This window comes from Prinia subflava, chromosome 1 (genome assembly GCF_021018805.1).
Source record: "Prinia subflava isolate CZ2003 ecotype Zambia chromosome 1, Cam_Psub_1.2, whole genome shotgun sequence".
Classification (NCBI taxonomy): Eukaryota; Metazoa; Chordata; class Aves; order Passeriformes; family Cisticolidae; genus Prinia; species Prinia subflava.
Window position 1 is genome coordinate 27,128,228 of NC_086247.1, and position 13,868 is coordinate 27,142,095.

Consider the following 13,868-nt stretch of genomic DNA (forward strand, 5'->3'; position numbering starts at 1 on the left):
GGCACGTGTTCCTTATGTGACACACAGAAATCAAATGACTTCTAAAAATATTTGTTATTCCGACACATAGGGAATTGCCGGATGAGATAGAGGAGACAGGTTAGCACCAATGGAGTAAAAGGGATGAGGGGCTGACTAAGTAGAAGACAAAACATTGGACTGAAAGGTGAATTACTGTGATTTAAATTTTAGAAGACTTTATGCATAAGAAGAAGCGAGCTTATTTTACTTGTAATGAAGTGAGGGGAAAAAGTACAAGTTGGTTGAAGAAAAATGCAAATGGCACAGAATGGAAGTGTGGAGTCATCATTCAGGAAAAATCAGTATCCCTGAATGTTGTGTAAACTACAATGGGTGAAATGTAGTTGCTGAAAGTTCTTCATGGTGGTCTTGAATCATAGCCCTGGCAGATAGATTTTTTTCTGGTATGAAGAGGAAGTGAAAGAGAAGGAAGATGAGTGGGTCTGTTGGTGATAACATGTCAATAAGCATTACCAGGCAGGAACTGCTCACAGAAAAACCTAGGAACAAACCAAGGACATATCACTGGAGCTGAAGAGACCCTGATTTGACCTCTGAGACAGGTCTGTTGGCCTCATGAAGCTGAATTGCGATGAATTGCAACAGGTGCAGGGGAGACAAGGCCATTAAAGAGCCTCTTTTATAAGATGAGACTATAAAAGCTTATGTGCTTTGCATAGCAAACAAATGGTAAGAGGGTAAGTGACAGCTGTCTTTCTATGCACTTCATCAGAGAGGTAAACACCAAAAAATTGTAAGAGTTTTTGAAGCTAAAGAGAAATGTTAGCCAATGAACAATTATATATAACTTTGCTGTCAACAATTTGAAGCAAGATAACAGATCAAGGTTTGGAACTACCCTAGGTATTCCAGTGACTCTGAAATATTGAAAGTGGAGAGATGAACAAGGTACACAGGAGCTTTTTATTTATGTCTGACAGAGCACATACTATTTCCCACCTCTTCCTCAGTTTTCACTTCCATTTCTGAGCATCTTCTCACTGCCATGACCCACAAACAAATCTCCAGATCGAGAGCATGTAAAATAGAAGTACTGTGTCTTTTAAACTGACTTTAATGGACAGATTATAGGTTGTACTTTATGGCCTGGTTAGGAAGACTCAGACATTTTTAGATACTGAAATTTCTGTCCTGAGCTCTCAGGTACAGCAATTTTTCAGAGCCAGTGCTTGTTCTGAACTCATTGACATTTAGATAACCTGAAAACGACTGTGGAAAGAAAGAAGAAGCAATCTAAGAAAACATTTTAACATTAGACACTTTAATTCAGACCTTTAAACAAATAAATAAGTTATTTCTGAGGAAAAACAAATGTGTTTTGTATATCTGCTTTCACTGAACTCTTTTTCTTTAGGACTTGAGGGGCATCAAGAGGAGCAAGTGAGACAGGAGGCTTTCTTCTGGCTTCTTCTACTTCGATCTTGTCCCTTATTCAAAACAGTGTTCTTACCCCTTCCTTCTGGGTTTTACTCCTTTCCCCAGGCCTGAGTATCCTGTGTCCATCAACAGCTCTCTACAGATTATATACTCACTCACTTCATTCTCTCAAAAGACCTGTGTAGAATCCCTTAAAAACACTGTTCTTCTCTGCAAGTAAAAAGAAAGTCTTTAAAAGTCTTTGCTGGGCTCTTCATTATTGAACATGGTCTGTACAAGGGAAGTGTTTTAAGAAAATGCCCAGATGGCATAGAATGGTCATCTGAATGGTCAAGACTGAATTTGGTCTCAAGCAGAGGTGGTCTATAAAGAGAAGGGAAGCACCTAGGTGATCAGGAACACTGGGAGTAGTTCTTAGTTACCAAACAGAATAATGAGGCAGTTAGAAATAGAATTCCAGGATTCTTAATAATTCACCTCATGCACAAAAATCCTTAGAACCTTGACTTCCAACAAGTTCTGTTGTTCTTATATCTTATGAGATACAGAAAGTTATTTCAGGGCAGACCACAGGTCGCAATTTAGTGGGTCCCCTCTCTGTTGTAACTAATGAATCTTCTGCTGCTTTAGATAATGTTAGATTTATCAGAACAATGTAAGACAGGCTTGGTCTCTAATTTTAAGGTGATTTAAAGAATAATCATTGAGTCCAGAAATTAAGAGCATTCAGGAAGTGAGATTAAAATTCATCATGGCATCCATCCATGAAAAAATAAACACACAAATTCAATAAATAGATTCCTATGAAGTTTCTAGTTAGTTAGCCACTATGGTGTTGCTGCAAGCATTTCTCAGATGGTATTTATGCTGAAATGTAAGTCTCCATTTCAGCATGGATCAATCTGCTCACGTGTGCTCTGGCACTGGGTGAGAACGATGTCATCACTTCATGAAAGCAAAGTCTGCATGTCTGCTGTGAAAATCCCACAATTTGGTTACTCCTGTTCACTTAGGTATAGTTTATATTAATTTGCATTGAATTTGAAGTGTAAGTCAGAGATGAAAAGGACTAGTCCAGTGTTAAACAGGTGATTAGGTTTACCAGGGTCATTTTCTAAAGTTTATAAAAAACATTTATTCTCAATCTTCAGTAGTAAGGGATGTGATAAAATTCTTAGTCTTAAGATCCAAACACACATAAAGAAGGTTTGGAAGAGAAACCTACAATCTTTACAAAATTAAACAGCAGTCCCACTTTCCAGTCTAAAAATACCCCAGCTCTTGCCCTTCCTCTGACCACTGTTCACTGTAACATGTCTTTAGAGAAGACATTTATGGTTCAAATGCCTTTAAATAGTCCGTGAAATGGTTTTGATGTAAGATGAACATCAGCACTTTAAGATTATCATCCAGATTCTGCACCTTACCTACCTTTGTAGAAGGGCTGAAATACATCAAAACTTAAATAGTTCTGCAGTACAGCTAGTGAGAGGCAAAGTCCTAGGACAGAAAGTGCAGCATGAATCCCCTTCCCTTACATGTCATGGAGAGGTGGCCAGAAAAGCTTCTCCTGTGTCAGCAAACTAAAACTCTGAGGAACATGGTGGGAGTGTAGATCTGCAATTGTGAGGATCCATCAGCCAAAGCCTTGATACTACGGATGGGGCTGGGGACAAAGATACAAAAATTACTTCCAGAAATAGATGAAGAGGTTGTGTTTGCTCATGTTTCATAACTGACTTCCAGAGAGTGGAGGAGGTTACTATTTCTAGCAATCCTGACATAGCGATTCCTCCCAAATGACTTTATTTAGGCTTTGCTCAAGGGACCAGGAATTAGTGCAAGATCCTTGACTGATTAACAGACTATCACCTCTCTCTATTGTTTCCATCCTTTATGATTATTCACTTTTCTTTTTGGATGCATAAGACAAAAGATCATTAACACAAGAGCCTGTAGTCTCATTTTGACCAAGTACAAGGATAATTCCTGTTCAAAGAGGCAAAGGCACATAGTTGGCCAGGAGACTTAGGCTGGGCAGTTATATTTACTTCTCAGACATATGCTTGGACTTTACACTTTAGATAGATATTTTTCCACATAATACTAATTACCTTTAAAACTAGGGATTTGTCAGTGGGGATAGAGAAATGTTTGAAGCTTATTCTGAATTTAGGTACAGGGCATAGATAAATATGCCTTAATAAAAGGCTGTTCATTCAAATTAGATTAATACATTCCTCAATCTAAGAATGACTGTATTTCTCTCTAGTGTAATTGTGTTATCATTTCTGGATTTAGACATATGTAATTCCAAAACTCATCAGATCAGAATGTATAAGTTTTGCTTTGATTATAAATATAAAGGTAAATTTATTCTTTCAGGTTATCTCTGTATCTCCCAGAGATCTCAGGAACTATGATGCTTTCATCTCTATCTACAAAAATTCCACATACTGCCATTTTGCTGAGAAAATGAGAAAAAAGAGATAAAGATCTGATGCAAGCCAGCCACACAGAGGATCAAGTTGTAGAGTCAGTGAGAAGACTTTTAATGTGTAACCATAGAAGTTAATGAATATCAGCCACCTTGCATAATGGAAGAGTAAAGTTTAGAAAAGTTCTATGGCACTTTTGTAATTTCTGAGGTCTTGGAAGAATCAGCTCCTGCTGCATTAGATTATTACAGGATTCTCATCTAAAGAATCTTGTTCCTTGCATTTTTTTTGGTTTTTTTGGGGTTTTGTAGAACTAAGTGAAGAAAGAAATACAGTGATTGAGAAAGTCCACTATTAAAACAGAAAAATTGCTTTTTCCATTACCAGTCAGATCAATAGCAATTGCAAGTAAGATTAGACCTATTTTTCATCACATGCTGCCAGTTATATCGCATACCCCAACTCCAGTTTTGGCTTATTCATAAACACACTAATACAAACCATGTCATTAATTCAAGCATTCTCTCCCAGATAGTTTTTTTTTGTTTGCCTGTTCCTCCTTTTCCTACATTGTTTGTACAAGGGAGAACAAGGCAATAGAAAAGCATTTATCTCAGGAGCTGAGACTTTGCAAAAAGGCTATGCTTACTGAGGCCATGCTTGCTTCTCTAGAGTTATTTCTGCAAGAAATGGAGGATGCCAGCCCACCCTTTTACAGCCTCAAATTTAACCCTCAAACTTATTTTGAGTTTAACCCTCAAAATAAACTTTTAATATAGTACTTACAAAATGGAACGCAGACTAGAAGGAACAGAGAAGAGATCTCTGGGAAAATTCTGTAATCTATCTTTGGCTGGCAAATTGCAAGTAATGAGGGTACAGCAGGTATTTCACACTATCTTCAGAGATTGCATCTAGAGCCCTTAAATGTTGTTTTGTGATGAATATACATAACAGCTTAAGTAGAGGGAATTTGGAAGTCCTCTGAATATTTTGTGGATCACCAGGAGAGAGCAATAAAGTCATAATTAATGTATCACCAGGAGAAAGGAATGAAGTCCCACTTCCAAGAATGGCTGTCAGCTGCTTCTAAAGGAAGCAGCCAAAGTTATCTATAGTTTAACCTGAAGAAAGGAAGATGCAGCAACAGTTCAATTGTTTGACCTTTATTGAATATAAACACACAAAAACTTGAAAATCAGCTGATCACAGCCAGAAGAGTGATTGGCTTAAAAAATACTAAGCAGAAATTTGTCATTTCATTATTGAGTCAACACAGTAGAATATTGCTGCTAGCAACGACATGATCTTTTAGGAACGTGAATGAAACACCACTTTTCAAAAGGATGTACTCAGAAAGTGACATTTTAGTCTTGCATCTATCTGTGAAAAGCAACCAATTGGAATAAAATCACAGTGTTGTTAGTTCATACTGAACTGGTGGTCAGTTGCAGTGCTACTGTAGGCATGCTATTCAATCTAAAAAATATGCATCAGCAATAGAATAAAAATATGAGAGAAATGTGCTGACAAATGGGAAGCATTTTAGTATGATTATATATATATAAGCTTGCCTAAAACTAACCTAGAAAGACCCAACCTCAGAAGTGTGGCGTATTTCAAAAAGTGTTGGGATCAGCATCACATAAGCCAGTTGGCTGAATGTTATGACATCATGTTGATGACATTTCTCTCTGCTTGGAAGTAATGTGATAATGATGGAATGGGCAGCACCACAGCACTCCAGTAGCCTAAATAACTCTGCAGTTTTCTGCAGATCAAATAAACAGCCAGCTGGTCACTCCAGTTAATGCTGTTCTGCCCAGCTATAAACTGAATGTCTTCCCAATCCATCTTCCCAATTAGGCATATTTACTGATAAATCACTGAGTGATTTATTGACAAAGTGGCAAGACAGAAGAAGGAAATAAAGGGAAGAAGAGGGATATGAAGCCTCTCATGTCATAAGGAGGATAGCCTGGACAAGGGACATGGAGCTCTCATTGTAAGGAGAATGGGAACTAAGCATGGTAAATGAGTTACTGAGACTGGTAGAAATCCTTGGGGCAGGCAGAAAAGAGTGGGGGGCAAGTGGTAAGAAACAAAAGTGAAGAAAAAAAAGTGGAAAAATATTTGTGCTACAAGAATTATTTGCATGATAGAAGATAAGCTGGTTGCCAGGAATCCAGAAAACAGAGAGGAGAAAATAAAGGCAGATTATTACAATGTCTGTGAGTGGAGAAGTGACAAGGCTAGATGGCAAGGTCAATAAATACATCCTGTAAAAGTACTGATGCATTAGTAAAATGCTCCAGTATACACAGAGTCCTCATCTTTGAAATTTTGTACACCTATGATCAAAAAGAGACAGGTCAAACAGTTAATGACAATTTAGATTAAATTTATTCAGATATGATGAATAGGATTTGGTCTACCAGAGTATCCATTATTTTTCAGGAAGGAAATTTCATTTGTCTTACTATGGCAGAACTTTAATGACCTGAACAACAGCACAAAATATACCCTCAGCAAGTTCCAAGGATGAAATCATGAGCTGCTATCCAGAGGAGCGCAGACCAGCTGAAGCAATGGGCTGACAGGAGCCTGAAGCAGTTCAGCAAAGGCACTGCAAAGTCCTGCACCTGGGATGGATAGACTGTGATAGACTGGCCAGCAGGCACCTTTGCACAAAAAGATGTGGAGATCCTGGTGGGCAACAAATGAGTGTGTGCTTGCTGTGGTGCACACTGGGCTGCAATAACAAGAGCATAGCCAGCAGGTTGCCAGGAATTATAATTTCCATCTTCAGCACTTGTGCAACTAGTTATAGAATCCAGTTTTGTGCCTGCTATTGCAGGAAATATGTTGAATAAGCATTGCAAGTGCAGTGGAGGGCCAGCAAGATGGTAACTGGAGCACCACAGGCAAGGAGAAGCAGAACTCCTTAGATTTGCTCAGTCAGTAGAGCAGGCTAGGATATATCTGCATTAACTGTGTTTCAGTGCAGAGCAATCACACCAAATTAAAGAACTGTTCTGGAATTATTGTTTTGTGCCTTGTGCAAATATTAATACAGTCTACCTTCTATTTTAATAAGGAATGCGTGAAAAATAAAAAAGAAAAAAACAGAAGATGCAGAAAGCACCTTATTGTTTTGCAGCGGGTTGCTCATAGCATGCCTGGCACTGTGCAAAAGACATTCACACAGTGCTTTTCATTGGGCATGCCATAGTTGGTGTGGCATGTCACAGCCAAGAAGCCAGTTTGTCATATGCCTTCCACTTCACTGAAATTTGTGCCAGGCAATGGAAAACATGGTAGGCATGAATGGAAACCTATCAACAGTGAGATCTTTGTCTGCCAAAATAAGAAAAACAACATACTGAGTGGAATTATTTTGATACTGTGTCACAATCCCCATTTTTCCCCTACAGTTTCTATTGTCAAGGAACTGATACTTACAGACTTGGAGTAGATAGCTCTGTAAAATATCTTTCTGCCAGGATTTAGTATGGTTTTCTTGCTACTGATCTAAAAAATCAAAGAGCTGCTATGGCACACTCTGCTCCACCACTTACATTATTTAGGAATCCACATAGACAAAAATCTGTACTGAAACAAGAAAAAAAAAAGAGTATATTTTGTTAGTATCAGTATTTTTGCCACATTTGCAGATAAAATTTTTTATACATGCATCAGCTAGAAATAAAAGCCCAAGTAAACATATCTAGGTGAATGTTAAAAATGTGTTGGCACTCTTGGCTGGAATGCGGGTAAAACACTTGGCCTATTTCAGCATGTGTTCCCATCTACCCACTTTGCAATGCAGTGCAGCTACAACACATAATTGTGAGCTCATTTGGATACTTTCTGAGTGCCATCCAGGCGTTTCTGTCAACTGCATTGTTTTGCCTGCTACCTTTCAATTCCTTTCAAAGCACTGGAAAATACTTGCTTCTGCAAGCGCACACACACGCACATCACCCATGTTTCATTGTGGAGCCAACAGGTTTACTGCAGTGACTGTACAGCACCTGAGGTGGAACAACTGCAGCGTGCCCAAGAAGTGCATTACTAGATGGGTAGGGACCATCTTAGGGATAACAGCTTGTGCCATTGGTACAGTTGAGATGGTGGTGCAGGATAATCCAGAAATACTCATTTCTGTAGAAAGATTGCACCTGCAAAAGTCTGTCTGGTGATGAGATGGGTCAACCAGACAGCTGCTTAGCACAGGGAACTTCTAAAGAACTTCAGGATGTTTTGCAGCTCTGTCTGAGTGGTATGACAAAAGAACCCAACAAGTCCACGTTGGCTATGCCAATTCAGTTTGCAGCCTGCAGTGGTCATCTCTCATGCTAAGAGAAGCAGCCTGTTCTACACCAGACGTAGGTAAGCAAGAAGGCATCACCAGGAGAAAGGTGGAAGGTGCCCCCCAAAATCCTGCATCCATGAGGCAAACTCTAGATCAGACCCTGCTGCTAGAGACAACCCTGGCAAAGTCAAGCAGTAAGACAGCCATGGAGACAGGCTGACATCATCTCTGTAGATCTTATCAACTACATACAAAAGAAGCACAAGGAGGAAGCATGTCCACAGCAAGACCTGGTGGTTGGTGTGTAACACTGATTCATAGATTTTGGAAACAAGCAAGAAGGATGTCTGGGCTGTGGCAGTGTAATCATGTATCTTCAGATGGGTTTAGCCTTATGGTGAAGACTCTGCCATTTCCTGTCCCAGCTGCAACCAGGGGTGTTTTCCAAGTGAAGTAAGTGTAAATAAATAATTTGCATGCTTTAATTAAGTGTCCATAGAGTAATGAAAAAATTCAACCAGATCATAAATTCCAGCAGCGGCTAACAGGACAGATGGATTATACAGAGATTCCCTGTGACAAGGCACAGACGGGAAAGCTTCTGCAGGTAATACTGCCTTGTGCCCTCTCCATCTGGGCTGTTTGGCAAAATTCCACATCCTAGTTTAAGAGTATGTGAATGTTCTCACACATTCCCTTCACCAGTTCCAACTAGGGAAGCTTGACATTTTTGTGCATGAGATAGACCACACAGTGAATCAGAAGCTGGAGCAAGGAGATGTTCAACAGCTTTGTCTTCTTCTGTCTGGTTATAATCAGGCACTGCTATGGTGCTTATCTACTGGTCACAAAAACTTCTCCATGCTTGCATAGATGAAATTCATCCACTCCTTGAGTTCCCTTGCTGACATGGAAATATGTGCACCCACATTCATGAAATCCATCCAGGCAACAAATTTTAGTGCGTGTCTTTTATTCAACACCTCAATCACAGTAAATATTGTCAAGTGAAGAGATTGGCCACTTGAACAGGTTAGGAACTGGACCCTACATCCTGTGATGTGAAGATACAAAGTCAAGTAATGGATTCACTGTTTAACTTGAAGTTTTATGGTTCTATGCATATTGTTGCCTAGATACTATTGTGAAGTTGTTCCGGGAAGATTTTTTCCAAATCATGGGACTTAATTTCCTGATTAAAGACATTTCAATACAGTAAGAAAAAAAAAAAAAGAGAGAGCTGTAATCTACAGTTGCTTTTGGTTCAGCATTTAAATAAAAACACCAGCAAACACCAAAAACTTATGTAAAAATGGCAAGCCCTTCAGTCAGGTTCTGTATAAATGGAACACTGTGCTTCCAGACAGAGACTGACTGCGACAGCGAAGCTCAGCGAAGTAGCAAAAGCAGCAGATTTTGACAGGATTCCAGAAATGACTATTTAATGGCAATGCTTACTTTTATTAATTTTAACTAACACAATTTTAATTGTATACTATTAAGTATTAACCATTAAAAGATCAAATTGATTGAAACATAAACCAGAAAGCAAACCTCACTATAACCCAGATCATACCCAGGATAAAAGGTCACAATCAGAGTCCAGTAAGGAGTTGCTTTTACAGAGAACTGCCAATCAAGATTGTCTGCAGTGGACTTTTACCTTCCATCACCTTTAAGACAAGGAGAAGATACCTGTATACCCAGCAAATATTATGAATTTGGGGTTTTGAGACCATGGAAAGAATATATAGGAAATCTGTTTGGAAATGTTCAAAATATTTTGTGGGACTTCTTACAGTGGCATTAAAATAGTCTGATGATGGGCAGCAGTATAAGAATATAATTATTTTCACTATTAATTAATACTATGCCATATTTATGGTGTGTAATTTAATGTAAGTTTTGGCACAATTATTACCTTAAAGGTAGAAGAAATGTTCCAAAGCCAGAGCTTTATTTAGATTACACTGACTCTATCCCTTTCACGGAATTTTTCAGTGGTGGAAGCTACAGCAAAATGCTCTAAGACATTAGGCATGGAAAGTATTGTTTCTAAACTTGCATTCCCTACCTTTCCCAATAGAGACAATGAAATCAGTGTTTCAATTATAGGTCTTACACACTATTGGGCAACAAATCAACTTTCATCTGTTTACTCAAGGGTCAGTAGCATTTGTTTAGCTGTAAATTTAGATAGGCTGCTGACACTGTTGCCATTTGTTGCTCAGTGATGTCTGACAAGAAAAAATATTTGATGATTAGACTCTTTCTCCAGCAGAGATTTATTGCACAGACAACTCACAACATTGTGGGAGCTCTTCAATTAGGGCTTATTGGCTGGTAGCCTGCAGTGTTAAGAAAAAAAAAGTCACTGTTCTCTGAAAGAAGCAAACTTTAATGGAAACGTCTTTGTTTTTTAATTCAGTGTACAAATCATCATAGCCATGAAGGATGTCTGAGACATGTGCAGAGAGAAAAGGGCCATGTAGACTGAAATTGCTATTCAGCCAGGGTATTGCTAGTATGGAAGGTAACATATCCTGCAGTCTTGGTCTCATGATTACTCAAATCAGCAACCAGTTCAGTACATAGCAGTGGGAAATTTTCACCCGTAACTGATCTTAGCTGTTGATAGGATTCTTTGGGACTTTAGAGATAGAATTATCTGGACTAGTCTCAGCCTATAAAAGCAAAAGCATTTCCATACATAGATTTTGCATGAATAAACATGCAGACAAAATACAGAAGATTTTAAGATAGAAATGAATACCAGCCCTTTACTGTCAATATTTATTTAAACACCAGATCCTGTAGCTCAAGAAGAGCTTGGATAAACTGCATTTGTTTCAATGCTCATTTACTTGTGCAAGACTAGAAGAATTTGCACTGCCCAGGCCTCCCAATAGCTGAAAGTGGTGTCAGGGAGCTGACTGTTGAAGAACTGGCTCCACCGTGTGGGCTCTGGAAAATGACCATTTCAAGCCAGGCAAGAAGAAGCATCCTTCACTTTGGTTTTCAGCAGGGATATTTGTGTTGTCTATGGGGTGAAGGTAGGGTGAATAGTGGGAATGTCAGTTAAAAAAAATAAATCATGGGAAATGGAAGAATTAAAATCTTAGTCTAGTAAAGATTTATTAACTCCACCATAAAGGTCTGAGACAACTGGTCCATGGGCTTGCTGGTCTAGTTCAGTGAGGAAACTGGTCTAACTCCAGGAAGGATTTCAAATTCTTCAACAGTTTTCTAACAGATCTTCTGCAACACATTAGTAACAGTAAAAGAGTGACAGTGTGCTACTCACATTTACCAAAGGCATAATTTTTTCCCAACACATATTCTGCTTACTGATGGCATGACAGAACTGCAGAAGCATGAGTTAATGTCTGACTTAAGAATTAGTGTCAGAATCAGTGAGGCTTACTTTGAGAATTCCCACGAAGATAACATTCTGTTATGCTCCTGCTTGTGCTAATTACAGGTGTGGTCCGTTAGTGACTGAAAACTTTCTTTTGCATTCCTGATGGCATCATTGTTTCCAATGTTCCTGTTGGATTTTCCCATAGGATGCTATCTCCAGGGAGATCTTGTGAAATAAGAGTGCTCAACAGAAGGGTTGCAATTTATTATGCCAATCTTTTTGTTTTCTGAAGCAGAGACAGCTCCATCTGTATGAAGTTTGCTCTACTGTCCTATTTGATTTATCATCTCACTTAATGACAATTTTCATTCTCACGTGTATATATATATATATATTCCTATTAACCCTTCTTTATTTGCTCTCATGTTCTTCACAGTCATCCTTATTGACTGTATTAATTTAGACTGTGGACTTTTATCTTCACTTCATCAGTTTGCAGTAAAATCACATTTCTTTCTTCTCCATTCTCCTGTTTTACAGAAAATTTTTCCATCTACTATGTATTCTTTTTCCAAATAATGGTCTAGTGGAAAGTGTCCCTGCCCATGGCATGGAGGTTGAAACTAGATGTCTTTAAGGTCCAACTCAGGCCTATGATTCTACAAGTGTTTTTTCTCATGTAAGTTCATGGACATTCTTGCAAGTATTGTGCTATCCAGTCCAAATATAGTTAAAATTTTCCATAATAGTAATACTCTGTTGGTGTTTATTTTCCCAATAATGTCACAAGTTCTCCATCTGTATTCAAATCTGTCTGTGTGTTTTAATGAACACAAAACTCTACAGTTTTTCTGTCACTCCCTCACAAATAACCGTGAATATGTTAATTTAATTTTATTGCACTTTTTTGCAAATCAACATGTACAGCAGCCGTAAACTGAAAAGAAGATGCTTTAAAAAATATGTTTAAAAATAAAAACTTGAGTCTGATTTGATCTCTAATTCATTACTGGTTGTACATTACCTTTTGGGGGAGTGAGGAATCTTATAAAACGTTCTATTAAATTCTTGAGAGTAAAGAATCTTATAAAATGTTCTATTAAATTCTTGGACTTGGAAATAAAATAATTTCTGAATACATGCTTTGTGCTCCAATATTGACAAAGATAAAGCCAGGATTCATTGAGATGACAGGCAGATAGACAAGATAGAACACACACCATACAACTGCTGCCTTTGCTGAGGCATGGGACAAAATGCCTCAGGAAGAAATAGATACTGTTCTATTTTGTCCAACTCTCTGACAACATGAAGGTTCTTCAACACTGATTACTCAGCAGAAAAGCATCAACAAGGACATCCAGGAGCATCTTTCTTTGAGATACAGAAAAGATAGATATATGTTCTTTTCATTTTGTAGTAGAAATGCAGAATCATAGCTGGTTGTACACAAGGGTCATACCGGGAACTCACAGTTCAGTTCTGAATTTACACATGACTGAAAGATGGTGACACCTGTTTCAGTTAATAAAGAAAAGCTCTGAAACTATAGGAATAGGCTTTGAATTTTTCTAGTAATTTCTCTTGTGAGGTGTGGGAAGCTGGGAAAGTTTAATTATTTGTCAAAACCTAATAGGTGGTAAATAATTTTAATCGCTTGGCTGCCCTGCCATAGTTAATGGTACATTATAGGCACTAAATTCATAAGGACTTACTGCCCCAGAATGATTAGGGTAATTTTTTACTGGGTTTGTTTTGTTGTTTTTTTTTTTTTCTCTAAGATACATGAGGCAGCAGGATTAGGATCCATATTCTGATTTTGTCACCAAGGTAATCAATGCTGAGCTACATTATTCATCAAAGGAAAAAGGGCAATTGAACAAAACTGTGTACACTTTATTCTTCAAGGGAAAATAAAAACTTTAAAGCATATTTGCAGTGAGGCTGATGCTTTTGTGTAATGATAGTGCAGAGACAGAATGGAATCAGAGGAGATGCATGAAGAAGCAATATAAATTTCAGGTGATATTTTCCATTTTGCCAACATACAAACCAAATGTTGCTTGTTGGAACCAAACAAAATATTGCAGTAGTTCATAAACTTCTGCCTATTCTACCTTTCAAAAGCAGAGGAGGAAACATGCAAACCAAGCAAAGTGGACTCATTGGCTGATTTGCAATTATGCTTTAACAAGTTTGTGTGCTTGAAAAGTATAAACTAACCAGGAATTTTCAGAATTATGTAACATTTCAGCTAGCTGATTGGTGTGCTTCTTGTACTAAACTCCAACAGATAAAAAGTACTAAAATGTCTGTCCCCCTTGTATTACAAGCA